General features: G+C 50.5%; 1 protein-coding gene across 1 annotated transcript in view; it reads right to left on the reverse strand.

The window, feature by feature from the left end:
* MYH9 (myosin heavy chain 9) overlaps window positions 1-20,231 on the reverse strand; it is an 88,188-nt gene extending 67,957 nt beyond the window's left edge. The window contains exon 1 of the mRNA XM_081127966.1: window positions 19,997-20,231. The gene's annotated coding sequence lies outside the window, so the exon portion shown is untranslated. The remainder of the gene's footprint in view (window positions 1-19,996) is intronic.
* Between the last annotated feature and the right edge of the window lie 2,339 nt (window positions 20,232-22,570).

Raw genomic sequence — 22,570 nt, forward strand, 5'->3', positions numbered from 1 at the left:
GAACACTGAGAAATGTTCATGTTTGCCTGAGTGAAGAAGGCGAGGCCTGCGGTTGAAATGACACGGGAATTTGGTGCATAGATTCCCCTCCCCCTCTGTGTGTAAGGAATAAGGATTGGGAAGCAGGGAGTAGCTAGAGATGAGGCTGGAGGGGATAAGCAGGGCAGCTTACCCAGGATCTAATCAGCCATGTGGAGGAATGCAGATTTTATTCTAGGGACAAGGAGAGGCCACCACAGGAGGTGGGAGGTTGGGAGGGTGACATCATCAGATTTGTATTTTAAAAAGATCACCCTCCCTTACCTCAATTTAAGGGGGCAAGGTCAGCAGTTGGAAAGTACCATGGACGAGCCAGGAGGGGCTTCTAATCTAAGAGAGTAGGGGAGAGAGTTCTATGAGGAGGCTGGGGAGAAAGTGATCAAATGCCACAAGAAAGGGACAAATGAGGCACAGATTTCACCCTCTGATCGACTACTCCAAGCAGCCTGGCTCAGGGAGACTCCAGGGGTCACTGTCCCACCAGAGGTATTTCCTCCTCAGTGAGAAGGGCCCCAGTATCTCAGGAACTCTCCTGCCACTGATCTCAGGCATCATGTGTCATGCAGACCAAAGTACCCACTGAGACGCCTCCACTAAGATATTACTCCTGTCCTCAGGGCCACAGACACATGGCTTTGGACACAGAAACTTCCTTAATCAATGAATCAATCAACTAATCTGTCAGGGCACAAAGCAAGCAGGGCTTGAAGGCAGCCCCATTCAGAATGACAGCCCTTCCTACCTGGAGAGAAAGACCACCATGGCCTTTAAATCCCAACTATCTTTCCAGCCCAACCTCTCTTGTCACCTGCAGACACCTCCATTGTAGTCATGGCTCCCAGAGGATGTCTCTGCTCCCAGATAGCCTGGAGCAGCCTTTCCTAACACCCTAGTATATCATTCATCTCTGTATTGTACCCCCCCCCAGGCAGTCTACAGTACAATCTGCCTTATACCAGAGCCACAGCTTTTCTGCCTGTCTTAGCATCATCCCTAGGACTCCTTGAAGAAAGGGACTGTTCCCAGCTCCTAACTCAGGTGCTGACTGAGCCTCGGGCACTGCATAGAAAGGGCCCTCACTCAGTGCTTGCTGAAGCAAAGTGAACTGCTCCAAGTGCTGGGTTTGCACTTACATTGTGTCATCTGGGAACCTGGCTGTCCAAGAGATCACCATGCCAAAGGTAACCCCTCCTCACCCCACGTGTCTAATGTCCAAGGAGAGGAGAGGGCAGGCAGGTACATTAGCAACAGGTTAAGCAGGTATCACTCAATGGGAAGAGGCCAGGCCGCCGCTGATCTGTGAATCTGCAGGGAAGTCATCTGCACTGGACCCCTGACTCTACTTTTAAAGTGGCTCAATATTTGGGTAGTGAGGTCACACCTCTGCCTCACCTACCTGGTAATGAACTTGCACTCAGCAGTCCAGGAGAAACTGCAAAGAGGGAGCGATGTCCCCTCCTGAGCAGCACAAATTCTGCCCTTAGACTGGCCCCCCGTTTGACAAGGATGACAACCGTTTGGCTGCCTGCCTCTTGGGAATGAATGTTCACTGAACACACGGAGCCTGCTGTCCGGCAGACAGCACCTCCCGAGCTTCCCACATGTGCACCAGGGCAACGTGAACCTTTCAGGTTCTGCAGCAAAATTATTCCTTCCCTCTGGTTCTGCTGAATGCATGGTTTTTCTATCCTCAAGCATGCAACTGGTTTGCTGAAACTCAATGAGAAAAATAACCACACTGCGAAGAATTTTGCGATGGGAAAGTGCTGGCTTCCTGCACCCACACCATAACGGCTGAGAAACCCAGCGCAATGTCAGAAACTAAAGACAATTTCCGAAAACTACTCAGACCAGAACCTACCAGGCCCTGAGCGGCCTGCTCTTCTGAGTGACGTTTAAATAATACTTAAAAAAGAGAGAGAGAATAGTGTTGCCCCTTGCACCAATAGCCATCCTAACCCTAAGATGGGCTGAGAGCTCTAAGGCCATGATGGGTGCCAGTCCCACTGGGTCCTCCCTGCCCAACATGTAGGGGCTGAATGCCTGATGAACTGAAGCCATGGAGTCTCCCAAAAGGACCAAACTTCACAGACTCTCTGCCACCCACTCTTAAAGTGCCTAATGTTAAGCCAAATAACTCCACACCTTATTTTTCAAAAACAAGTGATTCTCGTGTTGCTCGTCTCCCCTTTAGCAGACAAGGCAGCAAAGGGCTGGGATGTGCCAAGGCTCCCCGTGACCATTCAGGACATCACTGTCCTAGTCTTCTCAGCACGCTTCCAGCTCAATCTGATGTTCATTGATCTTTACTTTGTTTCTGAGAGGCAAGAGACTGGTCAGGGGTCAAGAACAATCTTCCTGAATTGAGCAAGTGGGTCATTCAAGTCACTCCGATAATGAGCTTCATCAGAGAGGAGAGAAACTTTCCACCTGGTGATAAACTTATTCATAACCTTTACAGCAGGCATCTGAGAAAGAACGGGACTCAACAGGCAGCCCGGCTGGCTGTGGAATTCCAGACCCATCACTTAACTAAGAGAACAAACTCTGTCAGGCTGACGTGGCCCCCAGGCCTCAGTTTCTCCATTTGTAAAACGGAGGTGCTACCAGCCACCCCACAGGGCAGTACAGAGCACCAACATCGTCTCTGCAACAGGGTCAGAGCGCTGCTCAACTCACAGAACTATTGTGAGGATCAAAATGAGCTAACGGAGGAGTGGTACTTGGTGGCGCCCTGGCCTGCCAGCTCCCCTCCCCCACAATCCTTGCCTCTTCTCTCAAGAAGTCTGTGTCGCCACTGAGCTCATAATGAGTCAGTCACAGGCGCTGCCCTCACACAGCCCACTTCAGGGGTTTGAAGTCACATCCTGCCTAGCCTAACTCAACATGATTTATTCCACCCCAGGAATGTAGCTCATTTCCCAGAATTTTGTAAAGAACTTTAAAGACTGTGATTTGCAAGGGGCTCCATTTACAGGCTCAGCTGGAGTGGGAGAAGGAGACCTAGCTCAGATCAGACCAGTAGGTGGGAACCACACAAAGTTGGGGCTGAAAGAGACCCTCCCCAGAGAATCTCATCCTGGGGGTACCAATGTTTTCTTCATCTCAAACCACAGTAAAAAAAAAAAAAAAAAGTAAGAACTTTTCGTCACAAATACACACAAACATGTCAAACAAAATAAAATTCACAAATATATCCTATGCACTCTGATATTTTCCATTTGAATCTATTTTATTTAATTTCTAAAAATGCTGGTTGCCACCCACTAAATTTCACGACTCACCAATGAGTCTCAACTGACAGACTGAAAAACATCAATCTGACTCAACCAGCACTGGGGAGATGAGGCTCAGACTGGTCCAGCGACTACCCCAGGATCACACAGGGAGTTAAGGCCAAGCAGAAGCTCAAAGCCGAAGCCAAAGCCAGGCTCTGTAGGGAACACATTCCTCTCCCACTGCTCCCAAAATTTGATCACGACCACTTCAAAAAAGCCATGGCAGGTATCCTCCGCACAGCCCTCTTTCCCTGCTCCCCACCCTCCCCCTTAAGAAAGAGACTCAGAGGTGGGGGCGGGTGTGAAGCCACCTGCCCGGATATGGCTGAGGAAACATCCTTGAGCACCTGGAGTCCAGGTGGAAGGTCACAAGGACAGAAAGAAAGGGCCCAGTTTCTTTAGCATCCAGAATAGCAACAGGTCACATCTCCAGTCAAAACATCACCACTCAAAGCACCAGCCCCAGCCCCTGCTGCAGAGACACCCAGAAGTGATGTATTAAAGTTTAATGCAAGAAAGATCAGATGGGGGGCTGGGTGTGAAGGGTGAAGGGATTAAGCAAAGAAAAACAGAAAGACTCATGGACACAGACAAGTATGGTGACTGCCAGAGGGAAGGGGGTGGGGGAGGAAGAAGAGGGTAAAGGGGGGACAAATGGAGATGGAAGGACACTTGACCTGGGTTGGTGAACACAAAATAATGCAATGTACAGATGGTGTGTTATAGAATTGTACACCTGAAACCTGTATAATTTTACTAACCAATGTCACCCCAATAAATTCAATTTTAAAAAAATCAGGTGGGAGAAGAAAGCTACTGTACAGAGATGAGATTGTGGAAGGTGCTCCCCATTTTTATCTGCTTTGGGCAGCATAACTTAACTCCATAATGAACAAACCCTTGTACCCAATAATAGCCTGCCTATCTGTTTACACACACACACACACACACACACACACACACACTTGCTCTATAAACAGGAAACCCAAAGTTCCCATCTCTCTGGATCAGTGGTTCTTAACACTTTCAGCCTCCGAGGGCTCCTTTGAAGGCTGTGACCCCTTAAGGGGCTCACAGAGACCCTCAAGTTCAGCCTAAGGACTTGTAGGAGCTCCTGGTTACAAGCTCAAAGGCAAAGGAGCATTGGAGTGGCCTCCTCTCCACCAAGGCAACGTGAACAAAGACGAGAAGATTCTCTTCCTTCGTTACCCTCCAGAGGGTTAAGCAGAATCTCACAAAAGAGGTCTGAGAGCAAAGCTGCAGTCAGGACAACCCAATAATGACTTTGTGTGGGAAGAAGAGGTCACTTCCCCAGGGCAGCTCTGAATTACCCAGGATTGCGGGAACAAGAAATCCAAAACTGAACAAGCGAACGAGCTCTCCTCCAGAGAAGCCGGGGTGGACAAGCAGCATTCCAGAGCCATCAGCCTCCCTGGGGAAAATGACCCCCATACACGCCACTGAGTGAAAGTAAAACCCACTTACTTCACACTTTATAAAAAATTCAATTGCAGTTTCCTAGAGCAGGCGGTTGGAGCACCCTGATCCGAAAAACCGGCGACCCCACTGTCCTTGAACAGGGTGCCTGGCCACAGGGATGACCTCACACATCCTTCACCAGGAACCTGGCCGCTGCTTATTTTACCACCCGCCAAGAATCACTCCTTTGCCAGAGCCATAGTCTGGTTCCAAAGGGGCCACGGCTGAAGCTGCAGGTGAGAGAAGGAAGCAGCAGCAGCCCCTGCCCTAGAGAGCTTCCGGATTCAGGCCACGCCATCCTGTCCTGGGGGGGCAGAACCCTCCCTACCCCGCAAGATATATGCACACACACAGGCATGAGCACACACAGCCGTGCACACACGCCCCCGAGGGTGCGAGGTCAGGGCAGAATGTGACACAAGTCAGGCAGACCTGGATGTGAGTGCTGTGGGCTCCACTCACTGGCTGAGGGAATCTGGGTATATTATTTAAATGTTCTGAACCTCCCTTTCTTCATCTGGAAAATGGGAATCACAAAGCCCTCATCACAGGACTGTGCTGAAAACCACTAATACTTAGTCCCAGGTGCTTTTCACCCGAGATCTCACTAACCCACACACTAACCCACACAACAGCCCCGTGTGGTAGGTTCTATTTGTATCCTGTTTTGCAGCTGAGGAAACTAAAGCCCAGAATGTTTAAATGACTTACTCCAGGGCACAGGGGGACTGGCTGTTGGAGTCTATGCCCTAGAGGTCTCATCAGGCTCTAGGGTCTTTGTGCCAGTGTACCTGGCCCACAGTCTCAGAGCAAATGCAGGGAGGCAGCAAACAGCATCCAGCAAGGAGGTCCTGCAAGGAGGACCCGCATGGAGGACAAGCTAGGATGGGTAAACAGCGGGCAGCCTCAGATCAGGAAGGGGAAGGAACCTAAGGGGTAAGGGGACCCACAGTTTTCCCTGTCAACCAAACCAAAGCAGTAGTAGTGGTCCTCCTGGCTGATACCAAGCCCCTCAGCAACCATGTTTCCCCTGCAAACTCTTTTTAACCTGAGTTCACTAAGATAAAGAGTGTCAGGGTGGGGAGTGTTTATCTCCCCACCCCTCCCAGCTGTCCCCTGCGGATCCCACTGAAGAGCAAGGATTTTTTAATTGATTTTTAGAGAGAGAGGAAGGGAGGAAGAGAGAGAAAAAACAAACATGGATTCGCTATTCCATTCATTTATGCATTCATTGGTTAATTCTTGTATGTGCCCTGACCAGATATCGAACCCGCATCCTTGGCATATCGGAACGAAGCTCTAACCAACTGAGCCACCGAGCCAGGAAAAGGCAGGAATGTAATGAGCCCATAATCATCAGGGAGTCCTGCCCATGACCAATTTGGAATGTCTCGGGTCCAGGAGCACTAAAGGCTGCCTGATAAAAGGCCCGGAAGAGCTTGAATCTGGCCCCAGCCCTGCTCAGGTCCACCACCGAGTACCACATTCTTCAGATTCTTGTCTGAAAGCCAAAAGGGGGTGGGGGGAGGGGGAGCCCACTATTTCAACCTAAGGATAATTAAAGCAGGGACTTGTTTTACTCACAGGAAAAGAAGGCCATCCTTTTTCAGCCTCTAATACGCTGGTGGCCCAAGATGTGTCACTATGAAGGTCTGCCACAGGGGCTTTACAACTTGGAAGTGTCCCTGGCCCAGTGTCCCGAGTGTCCCCGCTTTGAGAATACCAAAACTCCAGGGCAGTCAGCTAGTAAGGGGCAGGGAGGGCCACTGCCAGACCTTCAGCCGCAGCCTCGGAGGCCACTGTCTATTCTTTACTCTGACATGAGGTTTAACGTGCTGGCCAGAAGTGGGCAGAACTCAGGTAGGTTTGGAGGAAGGAGCAGAGACAACTGGAGGTGAGAAGTCACAGCACTGATGGAGCCCTGTGAATTCCACAGTGCTCAGCAGCGGGTAATTAATCCTATAATGAGGCATTTTTCATGAGCACTTGGAGCAACACAGCCACCTCCTCCTCACCCTGGCAAATGCAGGAACCAGTTGGTGGGCGGCAGGCCTGGCTCTGGGCAGAAGGCAGGCTGAGAAGGGCATGCTGGTGGGCTAGGAGGCTGAGGGGAGACAGCCCAAGTCGGCTGCAGGAGCCAGGCTGATAGATCTCACACATCTGGCCACCCACCCCCACAATGCTAACCACTGACTTGTGTAGGATGGAACAGGGAGGGCTGTGTTTTACACCTGATACCATAAGCAGTGAGGCACTGGCTCCCAACAACCACTGCTTCAATGTTGTGTACAAAAGCAAGCAGTCTGCAAACCCCAGGTTCACAAACATTACCCATATGATGGGTGAAGTGGGATGAGACAGTTATTGAAAATAATTGGCCTGAAAATTAGAGGAGCGAGGAGAGGATCTGAGATCTCTAACTTGTGAACTGGGGCTAGGCACTTAGGTTCTTCGAGCCTCAGTTTTTCCCAGCTATAAAATGGGAACATTCACACTGCCACACTCATGGCACTGGGATACTCACTGCAATAACCTGAGTTTGACTTCAAACTTCACAGTGATAGAAATAGAACAAAATAGGTTTTTAAAAAAATAGATATAAACAATAAAGCTAAACTTAACTGAGTACCAAAAACCCTCCAACAAAATTCTCATTTTCCTCACTCCACAGACAAAGAAAACAGGACAGAAAGGATGCGTGACTCACCTGAGGTCAGAGAGCTGGCAAATGGGAGACCCAGAATGCAGACAGAGGGTCTGACTGCAGAGGCGCCGCCTACTTACATAAATACTAGACACATACACATCATGGTGGTTAAGCCTCAGAACCCAAAGAAATACAGCCTTCTACTCAGTCACACAGAGCTGAGGGACAGCACTGATGTTGAACCAGGGTCGGTTTGATCCAGACTCACATATGAATATATGCACCCATTTCTCAAGCGTATAGTAAGTGCCTCTCACAGGCCAGGCATGCACAGGGCCCCAGTGGCAACACCTCTAATGAGGGAAGCGAGACCAGCACAGGGAAGTGGAAGACGTCACCTGCATGGTGAGCATTGACACAGCAAGGGAAGCTCTTTCCCTGGCAGCCATCCCACACTTTGGCCAGCAACTGGTATTTTATGTTTACAGTCCTGCACCAGTTTTCTCCAAGTGTCACTCTTTGCTCATGTAAAAACAGTGTTTACGGCTCCTCGGAGGGGAGGAGCCACCTCCAAGAACACGTGGTTCACAAGGACTGGGTGGTGATGCCATCACCCCTGTGAGGAAGGCAGAGCCACCTGTGAGCTGGGAACAGCTGGCGCAGCACCGGTCAGGGTCCATTCTGCAGGCCCAGTGACTAAAGCACCCTGATCAGAAGTGGAATTCAGGAGCAGAAAGGATGAAACAGGGACAGAAGAAAAGGTGCTGGTGAGCCAGGAGCAGGTGGGGGGCAGAGGAGAGCGTATGGGGGCTGACATTTACTGGGGGCCCACCATGAACTGAGCTGATGAAAGGCTTAGTGCTTTCCATACTTTAGCTTCCCAGAGGACACCAAGATATGGTTTTTATTGACCATATTTTACAGGTGAGAAAACTGGAGCTCAAAGCAGTTAAATAAACTGGTAAAGTAGACCAAGTCCTGGAGGGCTCATCCCTCACACCTGACACAACCACTAGGCTAGTCTAACAAACTAGCAAGGGGTTATGAGCTACTTAGTAGTGTGCTTGAATTAGAGAGGCCTTTACTGACACATACACACACACACACACACACACACACACACACACCCCTTTCTCCCCTGTTGTGGTGTAAATTGTGTTCCTCCCCAACACCCAAAAATTTTATGTTGAGGCCTTAACCCCAGAATCTCAGAATATGATTGTATTTGGAGATAGGGTTTTTAAAGAGGTAATTAAGTTAAAATGAGCCATTAGGGTGGGCCCCAATCCAATCCAACTACTGTCCTTACAAGAGGAGGCAATCTGGACACCTGGGGGACAGCAGGATGCTCATGCACAAAGGGAAGACCATGCAAAGAGGCAGCATGGGCGCAGCCATCTGCAAGCCAAGGAGAGAGGACTCAGCGGAAGCCAACCCTGCCAGCACCTTGATCTTGGACTTCTGGCCTCCAGACTGTGAGAATAAGTTTCTGTGTTTAAGTCGCCCGGCCTGTGGTACTTTGTACAACACCCTCACCTGTCTCCTCTGTAGCACCTACCAGTCTGACAGGCCATGGTGAGCTTGTCTGACTGACAGAATGTAAACAGCAGAGACTTTGGTTGATTAAATCCATCAGCAATTGCCAGCACTGATGAGTATTTGATCAGCTAATAAACTGAGTAAAAATGGGACTTAAACCCAGCTGCTGCTTCTGAAGTCACCCACTCCCTTCCCACACCCTGCAGCATCTAATTCTCTATTCCTTGTGCCCACTTCTCCTCCTCCAATAGTATAGCTGGTCAATAATTAAAAACAGTATAAACTCAAAGATAATCTCTAGCCTATAATCATCACCAAATAATAGTATAAACAAGATGATAGGGAATAAATAAAAACGATATACAAAGGACCTCACCTCAACCATCAGGAAACATCTATGAAGGGCTGAAATCCCCAGCCTATGTTTCATCTTATTACTAATTTTAAGTCAATACGTAAAAAATAAAGTTAGGTTAAGATGTAGGGTTTGTTTGGGGGGGTTTTTTGGGTGTGTTCTGAATGGGGGGCATGGAGGACCATGACAGAACTCTACTAGTCAAACCACAAACCCGAGCAGCTGGTACTGAGCCAAATCCCCACTGCAGGCTGGAAAGGGAAATCAGAGGTTGGCAAAACCTGAAATACAAACAAGACTGTGGAAGTGTCCCAGTGACCATGTCTAGGGCCACCCCCCACCCTCTCATTCTCTAGGTGGGTGGCTGGGCGACAATAAGCCTTTGGCTCCTTTCCGAACAAGTGACTCCTCTCCTGCTCTCCAGGAAGACAGTGGAATTCAGGTCAGGCTCCCTAGAGCCAGGAGCTGGGAAACAGGGACACTGGGGGCTGGAAAAGGGAAAGGATACCAGCAAGGAAGCCATGTATCTGGAAGGAAAGAAAATTCCAGGGCAAAGACATTACATTCCAGTTTCTAGACCCCTGACCAACCATCTTCTCCCCTCATGTGCTGCCCAGCCCACCCCCAAATAACTCCCTTACTATTGTTAACATCTATCTCTCTGTTCAAAAGCAGCCACTAGGATTCTGAAACTTCCTTTACAACAAAACTAAACTGTTGCAACTTCTTGCTACAATCCAGGAGGCAGGAGCCACAGCACAGCCTAACTGGCCTGCCAGTAACTTTTGGACACTTTGGAGACCATCCCATCCCACCTCCTACTGCCCCCACCCTCAGCTGCCTCCTACCCATGGTCACTCAGGGGTCCCTCCCAGTAGGGCCAGGGGCTATTTCCCCAGCCTCCCTGTTGACAAGAGCCCTGGGAGCCTCTATGCCCTCACTTCCTCCCAGGGTATTTTCTGGCCAAGGCCTGAACAGGAACCACTTGGTGAGGAACAGATGATTGGAGATCTTCCTCCACTGAGCCTAGAAAGATTTCCTAGGTCCACGTTCCTAAGTTTTCTCACCACAAATGACAAAGTGGTTTTATCTGTTTTCCATCAACTCAAATTGGGCATCCAAGCTGCCACTTTCTCCTGGGCTCACCTCTATCACAACCCACAACAGCAGAGTGAAGTGATTTTTCCCTGGGTCTAGAGGATGAACCCCTTGAGGACAGGGCCTGTGATATCTCATTGATCTACATCCTAAACATCTAGCAGTTTCTGCCCTAGAACAAATGCTCAGGATCTATTTATTTGCTGAATGAGTAAATTTCCAAAAGAATTAATAAAACCTATGGAACTTTCTGGCAATGTAAATAATGGTCCTTGCCCTCCATGGATCATAACATAGCCATTAAACTAATAATTGTGGCAATATGGACAGGAAGCCCAGAAGGATGCGAACTGTGGGTGGGGTGAGGGGCAAATCTTCTTGCCAGCTTTGTTATTATTGTATGTGCTATACACAACTCTAAAAAGGGAACTGATTCTAGTAACAATTATGTCTCTCTCAACACTCCATGAAAAATCTCACCCCAGGTCCTTCAGCTGGGAACAGCATGCTGACCACACACCCAGAGGGCACAGGCAATTCCCAGCAGCCACTCAGGGGTTAAAGACCTGGGAGTGGAATCCTGCACTCCCACATTTCCCAGGAAATGACCCTGGGAAGGAGGACTTAATGGGCCATTTGGGCTCTGTAAAAGACTAGAGCTGGGGCTGGGGCTGGGCCTGGAGCTCCTAAGGAAAAGAAATCTTTTTCCAGCCCCAGTGACTCAGAGGGCCTTGGCAACCTAAATCACCTTTGAACAAAGCACGGCCAGATTCTGAGCAACTGAACAAGGTCCCAGCCCTGCTCCCTGGATGTACTGTGCCAAGTCCCCATCTTACAATCAGCTCAGATGCTGCCTCCTCCAGGAAGCCTTCTCGGACTCTGTAGCTGGCAGCACACCATCAGCTCCTGGAAACTGCTTCCTTCACCTCCATGTTCTAAGCACCCAGCCCAGTGCCTAGCACATAAAGAAGCTCTGAAGAGTGGGTACTGAATGATGATGGACAGATGAATGAATGAAGACAGAAAGGAATGCCAGTTTGTAGGATGCAAGTGGGCTGAGGTCAAGAAGAGCCCACTGGTCAAGATGGTGGCAGGGCCACTGGCTGGCTGGCTGGCTGGCTGGCTCCCCGGTGAAGACCAGCCAGGGCCCTGCCACCAGCAGGCAGGCACAGCAGCCAGGATTTACACTGCCCGGCTGCAGTCTTTTCACCTGCCCTCCCTTAGGACCAGCCACACACATTTGAAAAATGACCAGTTGAGGTTAAAGGTGAAGTCCGTCGCCAAGGCAACACTATTGAACTGGCAACCTCGCTCTGAGTAGCCAACTTGCACTATAAAACGGGAGGCCCCATTCTGCCACAGCCCAAAGCTCTGCTCCTTTCGTTAATTCTCAGTCACTGGTGAGGGAGGAGGCCCCAGGGACCAGTCCATCCCCTCACTATCAAGCTCAGGAGTGAAGGGCACCTACAAGGTCACACTGGGGTCTGGAGACAGAGCGCCTGTGTCTGAATCCCTGCTCAGTCTTTTCATCTATAAAATGGGGATAATTCCCTACCTCATGAGAATGAGGTAAGAAATGAGATAATTCATGTGAAAGCACTAGCACAGTGCTCAATAAAATTTAACTATTATTATTACTATTACTATTATTAGTAGAGCTGGGAGGACTTCAACCCAGACATCCTGACTCCCAGGCCAGTGCCCTTCCACCAGAGCCTCTTCCTTCCCTGCCCACCATCCCCACCTTCCCTCCTCCTTCCAGGCAATTCTAGTCCAGGAAGCTCCCTCAAGAGGCTCAGAAATCCCAGCCACTCAGTGTAGCACGGGCCTGCCTCATGGTGGCAAATGTCTCTCCCAGTGTCCCTACCCACTACTAGAGGGAAAGGCTCCTGAGGTCAAGGAGGGGCTCTCTGCCCTCCACCCCCACTGCAGCCGCAGCAAGCCTGGCACAGAGCAGGCCATGCAGCAGGAGCCCAAGGAGCTTCTGTTATTGACTTGACAAAAAAAATTTGAGGTCAACACCCTCAATACCCAATAGTTGGCTCTTCAATAAGAAATACACAAAAACTTTAAAATGGCTCCGTGCCACCACCTTTCTCACCCCAGAGATTTTCACACAAGTCCCTTCCATCCTCATTTTGTAAAATGGAAAGATCGCTAACTAAATGGCATTCTAAAGCTTTGGCTGCCTGGGCCTCCATGTCCCCAGGCTTACAGGCAAATGTACCAGTGAGACCTAAACTCCACTCCTGCAACAAGGACTACAGGCTGACTCTAAGCCAAGCACTGGGCGAGAACCTGGGATCCAGAGAGCAAAAAAGAGCCCGCCGCTGACCTCCAGGTCCTCACAGTCCAGTGGGTTCTAAGACCTTCTTCCCCTTCCAGCCCAGTTAGATTAAGTCACCCAAACTGTTCTAAATGCCTCGTCTTTATGTTTATCAGACAGGAAGCTGCCTTCTCCAGCCCAGTGACTTAATGCAAAACACAGGAAATGCAGCGGCTTTTGAACACAGACAACTCTAAATAAAGGTACCTCTACTGCTTTGTTATAAGCTTTTTAAAATGCTTAAGCCAGCTCATGACCAGCGCAGACGTAACAACTTGGATTGGATTGTGTGGTAAGAACGCAAAGGTAGCAGGCCTTGAAACCTCAGCATCTAGCCCAGGAAATCCGGCAGGTTCCTCAGTCATCTTAGTCATCGCACCTTGTTACCAAGGGACAGGCTGGTTGGACATATTTGAAATCTTTAAAACCTGAACATCTATTTTCTACCACCTGATGATGTTGGTGATAACATAAGAAAAAGAAGGAAGGAGAGGAACTGCACCACTATACACGTATTTTTACGTGAGTTACAACAAGGCTAAAAAGCCAGGGGTCTCCATGTCACACATGAGGAAACTGAGGATCGTGGGTAACGGGAAAAGGCGGGGTCCAGTCCCACTCCCGCCCGACCCCAAAGCCCTTGCTTTTGTTCCCTTGACTGTGGGTTTCATGTTGAAAACACAACAAATCGATCATGCAAGACATTAAGTGACTAGGAATGAGGGCTGGCCACGGGAAGCCAGTGTGGCTCTCAGAAGGGCCCACCCTGCTGCCTGGCACTTCCCCATGTGAAATATTGATTTTTGAGCTGTGGGAACTTTCAGCCTAAATGGCCATCCCACTGGAAGAAGTTCAGAGAAACACCTCCTACCCCATTTGTGAACTCTAGTGCCCACCTCCAAAACGGAAAAGATTAAGGGTGTGGAAGAATAGACTCTTGAGGAGAGATTAAAGGAGCTAAGTATGTGTTGCTTGGCTAAACTGTGCACAGAACGGATGATAACAGTTCAAAGACACTTTTAAATGAGGACGCATGACTTTGAAAGAAGGGCACTCGGGGGAGTGAAACCAGGGGCCAAAGCTTTCTTCTACCAACTCACAGGTGAGCTTGGGCAAACCACTCCTCTAATGGGGGAGAAAGATTAAAGATCCTTCCAGCTCAGGCATTCTGGTTCTCAGTAAATTCACTAGGGAGATTTTACTGTTAAGCTGATTTTTCTTTTAAGCAGGGCATCATTTAGAATTAGAGTTAAAACGAAGGGAAAAGAAACCTAAGACAAGTTCCCAAAATGTAAATGTCCATGGAAGTGAGTGTGAGAGAGGGACCTCCCTCAGAGGCCCCTTGTTCCTCTGGATAGCACTGTAGGACCCTAAGGACAAGGACCTCTGAGAGGCACCAAGGCGATGACTTGAGGGCGGGGGGGGGGGGGGGGGGGGGGGATCGGGATCAGCTCCACCTTCAATTTCTCCACGGGCCCAGCCCAACCTGCCCAGGCAGGAAGCCACACCCTTCATTGGCAACTTCCGGAAGGCCTTGCAAGGTTCCCTCCAGCCTCAGCAGGACGGTTCCTCGTGGAGTAGCCAACGGGCTGAAGAAGGTAGCTACCGATGGACGGTAGGGCTGGGGAGAAGCTCCCAAGAAGGCCCTGCCCTCAGCCAAAGGCCAGCCAAAAGTCCTTTCTGGGCCCACCTGCCCAGGGGCTCGGATGTTATGTCTCATTCTGGGTGCTGAATCACCTCGGGCCTGAGAAACTAGTCAGCAGAACGGGGGCCTGAGAAATTGCAACAGAGCAGCCAGCCTAAGTTACTTTTTAAAGAGGCATGCATCAGACACGGAGGGCAGCTCCCCTCCTGCTTCCCAAATATTTGGTACCATCAGAACACTAGGGGCAGGTGGGGCGGGGGGGTGGGGGGTGCAGGCCAGCATCCAGTCTTCAAGCCCATGTGGTGGCAGGACCGTTTTAGACCTGGGCTCATTCTGTATACTCATGTGTGTGACTCATGCCATTCCTCCAGGAGGCCAGAGGCTGCCTGGCAGGGACACAGGCCTGGCAGAGACCATGAAGGGGTCTTCTACTGCCTTTGCCACAGAAAAGAGCCAACTCAGCAGTGAGCAGAGCTGGCAGCTTCTCCAGTACCCACACCATGCAAGACTAAGATGGGCTTCCTGGAGAAGGGAATGGGGGCTCTCCAATTCAAAACACTCTTCTAATCACATTTTCTCAGGAACTTTGGGCTTTTCCACTGCTAATACATAAGAACCACAGGCCAGATGTCTGAGGGATAACTGGGGGTGGAATGCGAAGGGGAACACTAGTGGTTGCAATGACCCCAAGTGTAGAGGACCCATGAGAATAAAAGCCTGGTGTAGACTTCTGGTCAGGGTAGACTCCCCAGGAAAGGACCCGGGTGATTTGGAGGCAGGGGAACTGTGGGAAACCTGGCAAGAGGTTATCCTGGAATACTTTCCAGACACATACTGCGGGGCTCCTTTTCTCATACAGCAAAGAAAAGGCAATCATCTACCATTTTCCAGAATATGAGGGAGTGGATCAGAGTAGACATTTGTTTAAGGGGTTACTCGGGTGATAATATGACATCATGGGGAAGAAAACAGTACCCAAAAATGTTCCAGCCACCAGAGTAAGTCAGTCCAGTTTTAAACCCTTTCTTCCTTCTTTGCACACAGTAGGCATGCACTCAATATGAAACTTGGAATCTAGAGCGATGCATTTTAAAGCTGAGACCTACAAGATTGGCCAGCAGACCCCCTTATTTTTATGGGTAATAAAAATAAGAAAATTTAAGTTTTTGATGATTTAAGGGCAATACATATAAAAAGGCATTTAAAAAGTAATGCTCACCCCGCATTCCTGCGTCCTGAGCCCTTTCAATAGGCAACCACTATTACCAGAGTCTCAGTATCTTTCCAGGCCCAGAGCCAAGGTGACAAAGCATGTTTCACACAAAGGGACCACCATCTATACTACTTTACATCTACTTTTTTCCACCTACAGCATACCCTGAGAGCATGCCCTATCAGTACCTATAGATTGGCCTCATTTTTTAAAGGGCTGTGAGGATTGCCACTGCACAGCTGAGCCACGATTTATGCGACCCTTCTGATGGACAGTGAGCTTGTTTCCTGTCTTTGCCTATGACAATGCTGCAAACAATATCCTCAGACATTTCCCCTTGCACATTTGAGTTTATCTGTGGGATGCATTCCTAGAATTCAGACAGAAGGGTTATGCTTTGACAGATACTGCCGCCAAGCTACCTTCAAAAAGAAAAACTGTTACAACTCATACTCCTATCAATAGGGCAGGAGAGTACCTGAGAAACTGGGGTATCTTAGAGAAATTAAAATGACTGAATTTGTCAGTTTCCCCAGCCCTCTCGTGCATAATTAGTGGGCTCATAAACTGTGTGATGTCTTTGTAGGCAGTAATGGTGCTTTCCACAAAAATCAAATGTTCCCCCAGCTAGAGCTAGAAGCCAGGTCTCTAAACACTCAAGGCTCTTTCCATGCTCTTTCCTTGGCTATGTGCTAGATCATAGGAAACCATATTTTAGAACTAACAGTGCAGTTAGTTTGTGCACCCTCTGCCCAGGCCAGGGCTCTGAAATGAGGCTGCTCAGCACGAGCTCATCACCAAGCGCATCCAAAAGCATCAGCAGATGGGCCCCAGAACCACTTGTGTTTTTACCACTTAGGCTTCAGATCCACAAGTGCTGCACACACACGTGCACATGCACAAGCACACCTTTTTAGCAGTAGAAAGGGCACTGAGCCAGGAGCCAGGAAAACCATCTAACCCTCCTCGTCTGTTTCCTCCCCTGACAACCCCGGGAACTAAGACTGAATATTTATATACTGTCTTAAAAACTTACAAAGCCACTTTACGTACCTTACATAGGCCCTTCACATACCTTATTTCTTTTAGTTCTCACATCTGGCCCTGCAGGGTAGCTGCCATGATTCCCACATGGGTTATGTGACTTGCCTAAGGTCATAAAGCTAAGTAAGTAGCAGGGTCAGGATTGGAGCCTTGTTCCAAAGCTCAAGACCCCACCATTCCCAGCTCTAAGAATAGGATTCTGTAAGTCACAGGAGCAACACTTCCCAGGGGGCAGCCAGGGCTCCATTCACTAGTTACCAGAGGACCTGAGTGCAGGAGCTCAGCGCACCAAGGGTTAAGGCCGAGAGGCAGTGATTCTCTGGGCTGCACAAAGAGAAAATGCACTTCCTGCCCCTGAGGCAGAGATGCTCTTTTATGCTCAGCAAATTAGGACGTTTGTTTAATTAAGACGACACACAGATTTTGTTATTCTAAATATTTCTGGAACATGATGCTTGAGAGGAAGCTGTTAGGGCTTGGATTTTTTTTTTCCTTTGCTTTGGGCTTCTCTTTCTCCCCCAAGAGAAGGGTAGGGCTCGCCTCTGAGGAAAACAACAGTCAACCCCTCCTCTCCTTTTGAAATAAAGATGTCAAGCTGGTAAGGGCTGTCCTAAGTACTTTACTGAAGGATTAGCTACAAGAGGAAGTGAAGAAAGCACAGCTAGCCTGGTTTCTAGCAATACCCTACCACGCTACACAACAATGCTGCATTTTTCAAGTGTGCTTTTCTCCTTTTAAAAAGCTAACAGATCCTTGTTTTGTTTTTTCTGGAGCAAGAACAGGCGAAAGGCAGGCTGTGATTAGCATGCATCCTTCATCCTGCAAGAGGGAAGTTGTCCCATCTCCAACCCCTTAGGTTAAAAAGTTTAAAAATAAAAAACAGGCCCTAGCCAGTTTGGCTCAGTGGTTAGAGCACTCACCCTCGGACTGAAGGGTCCCGGGTTTGATTCTGGCCAAGGGCACATACCTCAGTTGCAAGCTCAATCCCTGGCCCCAGGCAGCACAAGAGCAGGAGGCAACCAATCAATGTGTCTCTCTCGCATGTATGTTTCTATCTCTCTCTCTCTCCCCCCTTCCACTCTCTATAAAGCAATGGAAAAAATATCCTTGGGTGAGGACTAAAATAAAATAAATAAATTAAAAAAACTGAATGCCAGGGCCCTGACCCTCTCTTTCCTCTTCCCTCATATGCCCTTCAGACAAGCAGCCCCTCAGAATGCACCGCTCAGGCTGCCCTTCCCCAAGCAGAGCGTGCCAATCTGGGAACCTGGATCTGCCAGCACCTGGATCTGCCCACAGACACTGCCAGGACTTGCTGAGTGTGAAGAGTAGAGCTCTTTGGTGTCACCCCGCAGCCATCTGGGGGGCACAGCGGCTCTCAAATTACACTGAGCAATCTCTTGACGCTTTTAATTACCCCTCAATTACCCACTAAATGAGTCCTCACTCTCCAACACCCAGTGCTTGCCCTCAGTTTGCAAACCTGCAACGTGCTCCTTCCTCAAGGCAGCTTCCCTCTTGGCCTCAGACAGAAGTGGCCCCTCTTGGAATTCCTCGAGTCCTTTGTCTATGGTATGCTTGGGGCACTCATCAGAGGCTGCCTTTGTATTTCAGTCACTGGGCCACTATTTCCCCTTGAGGACTGTGAACTCCTCAAAGGCAGATGCCTACGGGTCTCCACAGGATGGGCTGGCTCCCTTCTCCCAATCCCCATGACTCACAGTACCTTTCTGGGGTCTTCTGTCATCTTTGCCTCACATTAGAGTCATCTACAGATTTGTCTCCGCTCTCCCCTAAGTGCCCAAGGGCAGGGGCCAGTTACTCAACCTCACATCCCCCACCACCTGGCACAGAGAAGCCAGTTAAATATTTGCTCAATTACACATCTGTGTACCTCCCCCCCACCCCCAGCAGCCTAGTATATAAACTAACTAATATTACCGGAGTGATTGTCTCAATAAGCCTTAAAGCAACCTCTCTCCTTACCAAAAAGGGAATAATCCACCAGGTGAGTTACAGGGAGGGGCTCAAACGGTGGAGTCAGACATGGCCACAGTGCTGCAGGAAGGAGCTCAGGCTTTCTTCCCCTTCCAGTTACTCAACAGTTACTTTGAAATCCGGTCAAACCCAGAAAAGAGTGCAGTGAACCCAGAAGCGGCTGGGCCTGGGACCTCGCAGGAACCTTTCTCCCAACGCGGCTGGGTGGGGGCTGGGTGGGGCCGCAGACAGTAGCCCTGGCGCTCGCCCTGCCGCCGCCTCAAGACAGCCGGCAACCTTGTCCCGGAGGGTACTCCGTTTCGAGGGGCGGGAGAGGGGTGCAGTCCTGCTCTGGGCGTGGCCCCAGGACAGGATGGGGTGAGGACCCTTGCACAGGGACGTGGGGGCTGGAGGGGGTAAGGAACCCCGGGTCTGGCCCAAACAGGAACGATGCAATAGCCCCGGCCAGCCCTGAAGGCACAGGACCCCGTCCCTCCGCCCCCAGCCCGGGTGGGGCGGCCCCAGGTGCAGCGGAATCAGGTGCACGCCTGCGAGGCACAGATGGCTGCGGGCGCTCGCGGGCCTGCTGCCCCGGGACAGAAGTCGGAAGCCGAAGGCTGAGGCTGGAGGCAGCGGGGCCGCGTCCCGCCCGGCCGCCGGCGCCCGCCGCACCTCTCCGCCCCCTCCTCCGCCCGCCCGCGCGCCGCCGGCGAATGAGGAAGTCGGGCGCAGCGGACGGAAACCGAGCCGAGCGCAAGGTCTGCGGCGGCCCGTCCGATTCTGACTCAGGAGGACGCCCTGACAGCTGCCCAACGGTCCCGCCTGCCCGTTACCGCCGTTTCCAAAAGGCCTGAGAGACTTCCGAAGGAGCCGCAGCCGCGAGCCCACCGCCGCGTCCTCACCCGTTTGGGTCCCAGGGACAGCGGCGGCTCCCCGGAAGGGGTTAAAAAGTTTGCCCAACTTGGGCACTGGGCGAGGCGAGGCGAGGCGAGGGCGGGGCCCGCGCCGGGCAGCGGGGGGAGGTCGAGGCTCCCCGGTGCCCTGCCCCGGAGGGAGCCAGGCGGGGGTGGGGGTGGGGGGAGATGAAGGGTTTCCGGGGAGCGGTGGCCACGAAGCCTTCCTCCGCTCCCCGAGGCCGCGCTTCCAGCGGCGCCTTCCCGGAGCATCCGCGCAGGGGTCCCGCTGCCCCTCAGGGAGGGATGCGGTGCACCCGCCGAGCCCCGCGGCGTTCGCGCCCGGCGGCCGCGCCGGGGCCGAGCCCCACGCGTCGGCCCGCTCGCCCCAGAAGCCGCGCGTCCCGTCACCGCCGTCCGCGCCCGCCTGCCCGGGGCGGGACCGACTGGTGGGACTCCTCACCTGAACCTGGATCTGCCCCGGGGAACAGGCGCTGCTTCTCCCGAGAAGGCTTTCTCGAGCGCTCGGGCGACGGCGGGGTGGGGCGAGCGCGCGAGGCGGGAGCTGCAGCAGGTCAGCCTGGCTCTGCTTCCGTGCCCTGCCCAGGAACCGCGGTGATCTGCGCGCCTCACGGCACCCAGCGAGCTCCGTTCCCCGCCGCCCTCCCGCCCCGCCCCGTCCTCTCAGCCGGCCCCCCTCTCAGCCGCTAGCCCATTCCCCGCCCGGCACCCGCTCCGAGGCGGAGCCTGGAGGAGCGATCCCGCCCTCCTGACGGTCTCACCCGCTCCAGCCCGCTCCCGGTCTTGATGGACGGACATATTGGCCTATGGGAATGTGTGGGGCGGAGCCTCTGGGCCCAGAGGGGCGGGGCTTTCTCCGCTCCAACCTCTACCCTCTCTCCACCTTCCCCCACGCTTTCTAGGCGGGAGCTCCGCCTACTAGGGGCGGGTTCAGCGGACAGCCAGGTTCCAAGGGGAGGATTGACACGGAGAGCGTCCAATCTGGAGGAGGAGGAGGCTCTCGCCTGCGAGCCGGGAGGTTGGTGAGTTGCCTGGGCGGGGGCGAGGCTGGGCGGGAACAGGCTGGGAAGGTCCCCGCCCTGCGAGCTGTTTTCCCGGTCTCATGTCATCCCACCAAAAGAACAGATATTAAGTACCATATATGGAAAAAGTGCTATTTTACATAATTATGATGGCCTGGGGGGCGGACAGGACTCAGCCCCGCGTCGGTGTGGGCGCCCTGAGTTCCAGTGCTGACCCTCTCTATAGACTGGGCACGCCTGCCTCCTTTCAGCCTCCGGACCTTTGCCCAGACGGGTTCCCACTGCCCGGAATGACCTTCCAATCCTTTCTTTATCTGCACGTGTTACCTCGCAAACTTCCCCTTTAGGTATTTGTTACAAAACGTTTTCTTGGATTTTTTGTTTTTGTTTTTTTTTTTAGGCAAAGAGCAACTTTTTTGTTGTTACTGCCCACCACAAGAATTTTTTTTTTTTTTAATTTTTAAAAGTATTTTTACACTTATCTTTTAATCTATCCGGGATTTATGTTGATTTTGGAGGAAGAAACCTAATATAATTTTTGAAACAGCCAGTTGTCCACACACCATTTTCTCCACGGATTTCAGGTACCACCTTCATCACCTGTCAAACTCAGGGGCTTGGATCGGCTTCTGAGTTGTATCCACTGATCTTTCTGTGTGTTCCTGTGCCAGTTCCACAATACTTTAATGAAGGTAGCTTTGTAATACATTTTGTATCTAAGAGGGCAACTTTCTCATTACTCTATCCTTTTGGAAATTCTTTGTATCAAACCCAGGACCCTTCAGTCCTCGAGCTGACACTCTAACCACTGAGCCAAACTGGCTAGGGCTATACACACATATTTAAAATAAAATTGAAAGATCCACATATACATGGTCACCTGATTTATTACAAAGTTGCCACCATAAATAAGGAAAAGATGGTCTTTTTAATAAATGGTACGAGGTCAATGGTTAGGGTTAGGGTTAGGGTTAGGGTTAGGGATAGATGCACATGTGGAAACATGAATCTTGACCCCCACCCTCACACCATTGACAGAAATAGTTTAGGATGGATCAGAGACATAAGTGTGGAAAGCAAATAATAAAACTTCTAGAAGAAAATGTAGCAGATTCTTTTCATGACCTTAAAGTAGACAAAAATTTCTTAAACATAACCAAAAGGATATACCATAAGAGAAGATTATTAAGTTGAACTTTATTTTAAAACACATGTAAGTCTGGCTGGCATGGCTCAGCAGTTAAGCATCAACCTAGGATCCAGGAGATTGCGGTTTGAGTCCCGGTCAGGGCACATGCCCGGGTTGCAGGCTCGATCCCCAGTCGGGGGCGTGCAGGAGGCAGCCGATCGATGACTCTCATCATTGATGTTTCTATCTCTTCCTCTCCCTTCCTCTCTCTGAAATCAATAAACTATATTTAAAAAAATAATAATAACAAGACACCTCTTGGAATGGTCAAAATCCAGAACACTGACAACATCAAATGCTGGCAAGGATGTGGAGCAACAGGAACACTAATGGGGGTGCCAAATGGTACAGCCACTAAGGAAGACAGTTTAGTAGTTTCTTACAAAACTATACATACTCTTAACCATATGATCCAGCAATTGGGCTTTTTGGTAATTACCCAAAGGAGTTGAAAACTTATGTCCACACAAAACCTGCACAAGGATGTTTATAGCTGCTTTATTCATAATTGCCAAAACTTGGAAGCAACCAAGATGTCCTTCAGTAGGTGAATGGTTAAATAAACTGTGGGCGATCCAGACAATGGCATATTATTCAGTGCGAAAGGGAAATGAGCTATCAAGCCATGAAGACATAGGGGAACCTTAACTGTGTATTACTAAGTGAAAGAAGCCAGTCTGAAAATGCTATATACTGTATGTTTCCAACTGTATGACATTCTGGAAAAGGCAAAGCCATGGAGACAGTAAAAAAATCAGTGGTTGCCAGGGGTTGCGGGGAGGGATGGGGGAAGAGGTAGGGCACA

This window comes from Miniopterus schreibersii (assembly GCF_964146895.1).
Source record: "Miniopterus schreibersii genome assembly, chromosome: 2".
In the NCBI taxonomy this organism is placed as follows: Eukaryota; Metazoa; Chordata; class Mammalia; order Chiroptera; family Miniopteridae; genus Miniopterus; species Miniopterus schreibersii.